We start from the raw sequence: 10,000 nt of genomic DNA on the forward strand, positions 1-10,000 counted from the left end.
ACACTAGATCGCGTGTTGGTTACCCCGACGAGCATCTCTAAAAGAGGGGCCCGACTTATATCGGTTCCGCTGCCGGGTTCCGGAATAGGAACCGGATTCCCTTTCGCCCAACGGGGGCCAGCACAAAGTGCATCATGCTATGACGGCCCCCATCAACATCGGATTTCTCCTAGGGCTTAGGATCGACTGACTCGTGTGCAACGGCTGTTCACACGAAACCCTTCTCCGCGTCAGCCCTCCAGGGCCTCGCTGGAGTATTTGCTACTACCACCAAGATCTGCACCGACGGCGGCTCCAGGCAGGCTCACGCCCAGACCCTTCTGCGCCCACCGCCGCGACCCTCCTACTCGTCAGGGCTTCGCGGCCGGCCGCGAGGACCGGCCATGACTGCCAGACTGACGGCCGAGTATAGGCACGACGCTTCAGCGCCATCCATTTTCAGGGCTAGTTGCTTCGGCAGGTGAGTTGTTACACACTCCTTAGCGGATTCCGACTTCCATGGCCACCGTCCTGCTGTCTTAAGCAACCAACGCCTTTCATGGTTTCCCATGAGCGTCGATTCGGGCGCCTTAACTCGGCGTTTGGTTCATCCCACAGCGCCAGTTCTGCTTACCAAAAGTGGCCCACTTGGCACTCCGATCCGAGTCGTTTGCTCGCGGCTTCAGCATATCAAGCAAGCCGGAGATCTCACCCATTTAAAGTTTGAGAATAGGTTGAGGTCGTTTCGGCCCCAAGGCCTCTAATCATTCGCTTTACCGGATGAGACTCGTACGAGCACCAGCTATCCTGAGGGAAACTTCGGAGGGAACCAGCTACTAGATGGTTCGATTAGTCTTTCGCCCCTATACCCAGCTCCGACGATCGATTTGCACGTCAGAATCGCTACGGACCTCCATCAGGGTTTCCCCTGACTTCGTCCTGGCCAGGCATAGTTCACCATCTTTCGGGTCCCAACGTGTACGCTCTAGGTGCGCCTCACCTCGCAATGAGGACGAGACGCCCCGGGAGTGCGGAGGCCGCCGCCCCGTGAAGGGCGGGGAAGCCCCATCCTCCCTCGGCCCGCGCAAGGCGAGACCTTCACTTTCATTACGCCTTTAGGTTTCGTACAGCCCAATGACTCGCGCACATGTTAGACTCCTTGGTCCGTGTTTCAAGACGGGTCGTGAAATTGTCCAAAGCTGAAGCGCCGCTGACGGGAGCGATTATTCCGCCCGAGAGCATCCCGAGCCAACAGCGGCGCGGGTCCGGGGCCGGGCCAGGTAGGTCCGTCATCCGGGAAGAACCGCGCGCGCTTGCCGGGAGCCCGAGCGCCCAAAGGGGCGAATCGACTCCTCCAGATATACCGCCGAGCAGCCAGCCAGGACACCGGGGCTCTGCCCAACAGACGCGAACCGAGGCCCGCGGAAGGACAGGCTGCGCACCCGGGCCGTAGGCCGGCACCCAGCGGGTCGCGACGTCCTACTAGGGGAGAAGTGCGGCCCACCGCACACCGGAACGGCCCCACCCCGCGGCGAGTGGAAAGGCAACCGGACACGACCCCGCCGCGGATTGCTCCGCGCGGGCGGCCGGCCCCATCTGCCGAGGGCGGGGGCCAGTGGCCGGATGGGCGTGAATCTCACCCGTTCGACCTTTCGGACTTCTCACGTTTACCCCAGAACGGTTTCACGTACTTTTGAACTCTCTCTTCAAAGTTCTTTTCAACTTTCCCTCACGGTACTTGTTCGCTATCGGTCTCGTGGTCATATTTAGTCTCAGATGGAGTTTACCACCCACTTGGAGCTGCACTCTCAAGCAACCCGACTCGAAGGAGAGGTCCCGCCGACGCTCGCACCGGCCGCTACGGGCCTGGCACCCTCTACGGGCCGTGGCCTCATTCAAGTTGGACTTGGGCTCGGCGCGAGGCGTCGGGGTAGTGGACCCTCCCAAACACCACATGCCACGACAGGCGGCAGCCTGCGGGGTTCGGTGCTGGACTCTTCCCTGTTCGCTCGCCGCTACTGGGGGAATCCTTGTTAGTTTCTTTTCCTCCGCTTAGTAATATGCTTAAATTCAGCGGGTAGTCTCGCCTGCTCTGAGGTCGTTGTACGAGGTGTCGCACGCCACACCGCCAGCCGGCTGTGCACGCTACCGAGAAAGTACCGGTATGCGAACCGCCAGGCGACGGGCGCGCATCGCACGTTTAAGGAGACGCGGCCGGCCACACAGGCGACCACGACACTCCCACGTCTCCGAAGCGGGACAAACGCCGCGCGCTTCAGTATACGTAGCCGACCCTCAGCCAGACGTGGCCCGGGAACGGAATCCATGGACCGCAATGTGCGTTCGAAACGTCGATGTTCATGTGTCCTGCAGTTCACATGTCGACGCGCAATTTGCTGCGTTCTTCATCGACCCACGAGCCGAGTGATCCACCGTCCTGGGTGATCTTTTCCTTTTCAGTCTCCCACTGTCTCTTTCAAGACAGTAGCATTTGCGGGACTGAGGCGTCTGACGGCCCCTGTTCCACTATTTTTTTTGTGTCCAACGGCCTCACAGCCGATGGGCGTCGTACGGCTCCACACCGGAGCGGACAGGCACTCGGGCGAACGTCATTCAAAACCGGCGCCAGGCGCCAGGTACCGCAGGCCAGCCGCTCCAGAGCTTCAGCGCTCGTACCACACAACAACAACACTTCCGCTAGTTTTGAGAGGCACGCGTGGTTCCGCACGCGGCGCACGGCCACTGCCGTACAGGTAGCGTGTTGCGCGACACGACACGCACATCGAAAGACATGCAGTCTAGTCGGTAATGATCCTTCCGCAGGTTCACCTACGGAAACCTTGTTACGACTTTTACTTCCTCTAAATGATCAAGTTTGGTCATCTTTCCGGTAGCATCGGCAACGACAGAGTCGATGCCGCGTACCAGTCCGAAGACCTCACTAAATCATTCAATCGGTAGTAGCGACGGGCGGTGTGTACAAAGGGCAGGGACGTAATCAACGCGAGCTTATGACTCGCGCTTACTGGGAATTCCTCGTTCATGGGGAACAATTGCAAGCCCCAATCCCTAGCACGAAGGAGGTTCAGCGGGTTACCCCGACCTTTCGGCCTAGGAAGACACGCTGATTCCTTCAGTGTAGCGCGCGTGCGGCCCAGAACATCTAAGGGCATCACAGACCTGTTATTGCTCAATCTCGTGCGGCTAGAAGCCGCCTGTCCCTCTAAGAAGAAAAGTAATCGCTGACAGCACGAAGGATGTCACGCGACTAGTTAGCAGGCTAGAGTCTCGTTCGTTATCGGAATTAACCAGACAAATCGCTCCACCAACTAAGAACGGCCATGCACCACCACCCACCGAATCAAGAAAGAGCTATCAATCTGTCAATCCTTCCGGTGTCCGGGCCTGGTGAGGTTTCCCGTGTTGAGTCAAATTAAGCCGCAGGCTCCACTCCTGGTGGTGCCCTTCCGTCAATTCCTTTAAGTTTCAGCTTTGCAACCATACTTCCCCCGGAACCCAAAAGCTTTGGTTTCCCGGAGGCTGCCCGCCGAGTCATCGGAGGAACTGCGGCGGATCGCTGGCTGGCATCGTTTATGGTTAGAACTAGGGCGGTATCTGATCGCCTTCGAACCTCTAACTTTCGTTCTTGATTAATGAAAACATACTTGGCAAATGCTTTCGCTTCTGTTCGTCTTGCGACGATCCAAGAATTTCACCTCTAACGTCGCAATACGAATGCCCCCGCCTGTCCCTATTAATCATTACCTCGGGTTCCGAAAACCAACAAAATAGAACCGAGGTCCTATTCCATTATTCCATGCACACAGTATTCAGGCGGGCTTGCCTGCTTTAAGCACTCTAATTTGTTCAAAGTAAACGTGCCGGCCCACCGAGACACTCAACAAAGAGCACCCTGGTAGGATTTAAACGGGGTCCGCCTCGGGACGCGAAAGCACCCCTTCGGCTCGCCCCACCGGCAGGACGTCCCACGATACATGCCAGTTAAACACCGACGGGCGGTGAACCAACAGCGTGGGACACAAATCCAACTACGAGCTTTTTAACCGCAACAACTTTAATATACGCTATTGGAGCTGGAATTACCGCGGCTGCTGGCACCAGACTTGCCCTCCAATAGATACTCGTTAAAGGATTTAAAGTGTACTCATTCCGATTACGGGGCCTCGGATGAGTCCCGTATCGTTATTTTTCGTCACTACCTCCCCGTGCCGGGAGTGGGTAATTTGCGCGCCTGCTGCCTTCCTTGGATGTGGTAGCCGTTTCTCAGGCTCCCTCTCCGGAATCGAACCCTGATTCCCCGTTACCCGTTACAACCATGGTAGGCGCAGAACCTACCATCGACAGTTGATAAGGCAGACATTTGAAAGATGCGTCGCCGGTACGAGGACCGTGCGATCAGCCCAAAGTTATTCAGAGTCACCAAGGCAAACGGACCAGACAAGCCAATCCGATTGGTTTTGATCTAATAAAAGCGTCCCTTCCATCTCTGGTCGGGACTCTGTTTGCATGTATTAGCTCTAGAATTACCACAGTTATCCAAGTAACGTGGGTACGATCTAAGGAACCATAACTGATTTAATGAGCCATTCGCGGTTTCACCTTAATGCGGCTTGTACTGAGACATGCATGGCTTAATCTTTGAGACAAGCATATGACTACTGGCAGGATCAACCAGGGAGCTGCGTCAACTAGAGCTGAGCAGCCGGCCGCCCGGGAGTGTGTCCCGGGGGCCCGCGCGAACACGCAAGCGTCCGCTCAATTATTCTGCAAACAGGAGGAGGCCGAGCTCCCCTGCACGATACACCTCGAAACCCTCTCAGGTCCCGGCGGCGCGCAGCGCCGTCCTAGGTACTTGGTCGGTTTCGAGAGAGGCGCAATCGCCCGGAGTTAGGCGAGTAGACGGTTTTAGTGAGAACACCCTTGCTCCCAACTGAGCTTGCCGCTGCCGACAGAGGCCCGGGAGCGTGCTGTCGTGGCATTGCCGGCGGGAGACAACACGCGCCACCTATGGTGACCGGCAGCTCCAACGCCAGCGCCACACAAGGGCAAAGCCCCACTTGGGTGCAGAAGCGAACTCTCCCAGCACAGCGCACGCGCCAACACGTCCGCACAACTGCGATACAAACCACCTGCGAGAACCGCTGGGGCGACCGAGCAGCAGACGGCGTCGCGGCGCCGAGTGCCAGGCGGCGGCGCATCCTCAACGCACACAGTCCTCAATCAGACCAGCACACTGCAGATGTCCACCGCGCTTCGCACCGGGCTCGGCTGAACCAACTTTGGCCGCCAGGCGCCGCGTGCAGGGTGCGCCGCAGCGTAGCTGCGCCGCCTGCCGGGCCCGTCGGCTGGCGCTCCTGCCACTCGGCGCCCCCCACCAGCCGCCTGTTGCGCGTGCGCCCACGCAGCGCGCGGCCAACACGCCGGGCGGCCCCCCTTCACCGGCCGGGAACAGTCCCACCAAGCCACCGCCGCGTATCGCTTCATACCCACATGGGCCTAGTCACGTGTGTGGATGTGGCGGGTACCGCTGAAACAACCGGTTAATAGCTGTACCGATCGTCGCCATCACAGATTCACCTCCAGCGTGAACAACCGCTCAACAACGGATTTCCAGTTCATTTGCGTATCTTGGGCAGTAAACGTAGATGTCCACCTACATTTGCGAATTCAACAATTCTTGCATGCCAGGATGTCATGTGTCACGACACGCTACATCAGACCACATACACACTGCGACATGTGCAGAAGAGAACACGTGGAAGGTGGCCCGCGCACGTATGCGATGTCCCTTCCGCGATCCACTGTCAACCGGCATCTGCGGCATGTCCCAGATATGGAACGCGGTCCACCAGGGTAGCACTTTGTGTGAGGCAATACGACAAAGACACACGCGAGACAGATACCTGACCTGACCTGACTCACCGCACCACCACCCCCAGCGACCCAGGGTGACATACAATGCGTTCGTACGTTCCTCCCACACGCCTCTACGGCGTACCACAGTGCAACCTAGCTGTTATTGGGAGACGAGACAAGTAGCATCGAGCACATCATATGGAAATTGAGATTCGACACCGTTGGGCACAGCCAGCGTACGGTCACACGTATCACACTACTTCACTCTGTACGTAACGACCGATGATCGGTACAGCGTGTGGGTTACGCGTACGACATCAGCGGACAATGGACACAGACCATACCACGACGTACACTGAGGGCGTCGACATCTGAATGCAACTGAACAGCTGCGAGGCTCATTTAACACTCAAACGCCAGACCGACCAGCTTGAGAGGACAGAGACACAAAGAGGGGGACAGAGGGAGGGGGGGGGGGGCGATATAGTCCTATTGCAGTACAATTGACAGTGGATAGCGGGAATATGTGGAAAGTAAGCAACACTCGCAAGACATCTACATGAGGATAACAACGACACCAGAGATTCCGAGCAGTGAACTATGTTAGGCAAAGGGACAACGTGGGTTAGGTTAAGGGACAACGTGGGTTAGGTTAAGGGACAACGTGGGTTAGGTTAAGGGACAACGTGGGTTAGGTTAAGGGACAACGTGGGTTAGGTTAAGGGACAACGTGGGTTAGGTTAAGGGACAACGTGGGTTAGGTTAAGGGACAACGTGGGTTAGGTTAAGGGACAACGTGGGTTAGGTTAAGGGACAACGTGGGTTAGGTTAAGGGACAACGTGGGTTAGGTTAAGGGACAACGTGGGTTAGGTTAAGGGACAACGTGGGTTAGGTTAAGGGACAACGTGGGTTAGGTTAAGGGACAACGTGGGTTAGGTTAAGGGACAACGTGGGTTAGGTTAAGGGACAACGTGGGTTAGGTTAAGGGACAACGTGGGTTAGGTTAAGGGACAACGTGGGTTAGGTTAAGGGACAACGTGGGTTAGGTTAAGGGACAACGTGGGTTAGGTTAAGGGACAACGTGGGTTAGGTTAAGGGACAACGTGGGTTAGGTTAAGGGACAACGTGGGTTAGGTTAAGGGACAACGTGGGTTAGGTTAAGGGACAACGTGGGTTAGGTTAAGGGACAACGTGGGTTAGGTTAAGGGACAACGTGGGTTAGGTTAAGGGACAACGTGGGTTAGGTTAAGGGACAACGTGGGTTAGGTTAAGGGACAACGTGGGTTAGGTTAAGGGACAACGTGGGTTAGGTTAAGGGACAACGTGGGTTAGGTTAAGGGACAACGTGGGTTAGGTTAAGGGACAACGTGGGTTAGGTTAAGGGACAACGTGGGTTAGGTTAAGGGACAACGTGGGTTAGGTTAAGGGACAACGTGGGTTAGGTTAAGGGACAACGTGGGTTAGGTTAAGGGACAACGTGGGTTAGGTTAAGGGACAACGTGGGTTAGGTTAAGGGACAACGTGGGTTAGGTTAAGGGACAACGTGGGTTAGGTTAAGGGACAACGTGGGTTAGGTTAAGGGACAACGTGGGTTAGGTTAAGGGACAACGTGGGTTAGGTTAAGGGACAACGTGGGTTAGGTTAAGGGACAACGTGGGTTAGGTTAAGGGACAACGTGGGTTAGGTTAAGGGACAACTTGAGTTAGGTTAAGGGACAACTTGAGTTAGGTTAAGGGACAACTTGAGTTAGGTTAAGGGACAACTTGAGTTAGGTTAAGGGACAACTTGAGTTAGGTTAAGGGACAACTTGAGTTAGGTTAAGGGACAACTTGAGTTAGGTTAAGGGACAACTTGAGTTAGGTTAAGGGACAACTTGAGTTAGGTTAAGGGACAACTTGAGTTAGGTTAAGGGACAACTTGAGTTAGGTTAAGGGACAACTTGAGTTAGGTTAAGGGACAACTTGAGTTAGGTTAAGGGACAACTTGAGTTAGGTTAAGGGACAACTTGAGTTAGGTTAAGGGACAACTTGAGTTAGGTTAAGGGACAACTTGAGTTAGGTTAAGGGACAACTTGAGTTAGGTTAAGGGACAACTTGAGTTAGGTTAAGGGACAACTTGAGTTAGGTTAAGGGACAACTTGAGTTAGGTTAAGGGACAACTTGAGTTAGGTTAAGGGACAACTTGAGTTAGGTTAAGGGACAACTTGAGTTAGGTTAAGGGACAACTTGAGTTAGGTTAAGGGACAACTTGAGTTAGGTTAAGGGACAACTTGAGTTAGGTTAAGGGACAACTTGAGTTAGGTTAAGGGACAACTTGAGTTAGGTTAAGGGACAACTTGAGTTAGGTTAAGGGATAATGTGGTACAACCACAGTTAGGTTAAGGGATAATGTGGTACAACCACAGTTAGGTTAAGGGATAATGTGGTACAACCACAGTTAGGTTAAGGGATAATGTGGTACAACCACAGTTAGGTTAAGGGATAATGTGGTACAACCACAGTTAGGTTAAGGGATAATGTGGTACAACCACAGTTAGGTTAAGGGATAATGTGGTACAACCACAGTTAGGTTAAGGGATAATGTGGTACAACCACAGTTAGGTTAAGGGATAATGTGGTACAACCACAGTTAGGTTAAGGGATAATGTGGTACAACCACAGTTAGGTTAAGGGATAATGTGGTACAACCACAGTTAGGTTAAGGGATAATGTGGTACAACCACAGTTAGGTTAAGGGATAATGTGGTACAACCACAGTTAGGTTAAGGGATAATGTGGTACAACCACAGTTAGGTTAAGGGATAATGTGGTACAACCACAGTTAGGTTAAGGGATAATGTGGTACAACCACAGTTAGGTTAAGGGATAATGTGGTACAACCACAGTTAGGTTAAGCGATAATGTGGTACAACCACAGTTAGGTTAAGCGATAATGTGGTACAACCACAGTTAGGTTAAGCGATAATGTGGTACAACCACAGTTAGGTTAAGCGATAATGTGGTACAACCACAGTTAGGTTAAGCGATAATGTGGTACAACCACAGTTAGGTTAAGCGATAATGTGGTACAACCACAGTTAGGTTAAGCGATAATGTGGTACAACCACAGTTAGGTTAAGCGATAATGTGGTACAACCACAGTTAGGTTAAGCGATAATGTGGTACAACCACAGTTAGGTTAAGCGATAATGTGGTACAGCCACAGTTAGGTTAAGCGATAATGTGGTACAGCCACAGTTAGGTTAAGCGATAAAGTTGGTTAAATTTGGTATTGTGTGGGAAGGGTGCAGAGAGAGAGGGGGGGGGGTGGATAGTGGTGGCAGTACGCGGATGCCTGAGTCACCGTCAGATACGTCACGTCGGTTCGATGCTTGTAGCAAGAGGCTGGCGGATGTGTGTCTCTCACTTCTGCAATTTTTCATGTGGTATAACACGAGGGCGGGGGATGATATTTGGTGCCCCTCTGTGTAGGATGTGTGTTGGTGGTGTTGATTTATCTGAGCAATGGTAGTTGTCGGAGGAGTGGGGTATTGTGCTTTTATAGGTGGACCTACTGCTCTGGTTATCATAGTGTCGACGGTGCAATGTGGCAGAGAGGATGCACTCGACATTGTCGCATTCCAGATGTTTACGTATTGTGTGTCTCCGTTGCAGGCCGAGAGTGGTGCATGTTCGAGTGTCTGGCTGACGTGCGATTCACGTTGTGTGCCCAGTCTTACAGCACGTATAGGGACATTCGCATAAATCATCTATATGTGGCCTTGCATCATTTACTAAGCAGTGCCGTGAGACGACCGAACTATTAGGAAAGTACTGATGTACCGCATAATGTTTACCTTCCACCACACGGCGAGTATCGACTCTGCCCAGCGTTGCCACCGCAGGCAGCGGTCACCGTCACCATTGTGCGGCGGAACGGAACATCTATATCCTCAGAGGGGCACTCTTTGCCGCCGGGCGTCAGGTCTCGCGGCCTGCCGGCCAGCGGCCACGACGAACTTACCGCATGTATAGGGACAGCGGGAATTTGGCATACTTGATATAACTCTTCATGAGACGCAAGATATAGGGGTGGATTGCAACTTACGACTGCGAGAAAAGTCCGCCGTTCATCCGCCGGAGTTGCGATTTCGGCGGGGCACGT

At 53.7% G+C, this 10,000-nt stretch overlaps 2 non-coding genes across 2 annotated transcripts; both read right to left on the reverse strand.

The window, feature by feature from the left end:
• Positions 1 to 2,268: 2,268 nt before the first annotated feature.
• Positions 2,269 to 2,423, reverse strand: LOC126330508 (5.8S ribosomal RNA). The gene has a single exon (XR_007562956.1). It is a non-coding gene; the product is annotated as a 5.8S ribosomal RNA (ribosomal RNA).
• A 362-nt stretch (positions 2,424 to 2,785) lies between these two features.
• On the reverse strand, positions 2,786 to 4,678 carry LOC126330519 (small subunit ribosomal RNA). Its single transcript, XR_007562966.1, has one exon. It is a non-coding gene; the product is annotated as a small subunit ribosomal RNA (ribosomal RNA).
• Between the last annotated feature and the right edge of the window lie 5,322 nt (positions 4,679 to 10,000).

The sequence above is a fragment of the Schistocerca gregaria genome, unplaced genomic scaffold (genome assembly GCF_023897955.1).
Source record: "Schistocerca gregaria isolate iqSchGreg1 unplaced genomic scaffold, iqSchGreg1.2 ptg001300l, whole genome shotgun sequence".
Classification (NCBI taxonomy): domain Eukaryota; kingdom Metazoa; phylum Arthropoda; class Insecta; order Orthoptera; family Acrididae; genus Schistocerca; species Schistocerca gregaria.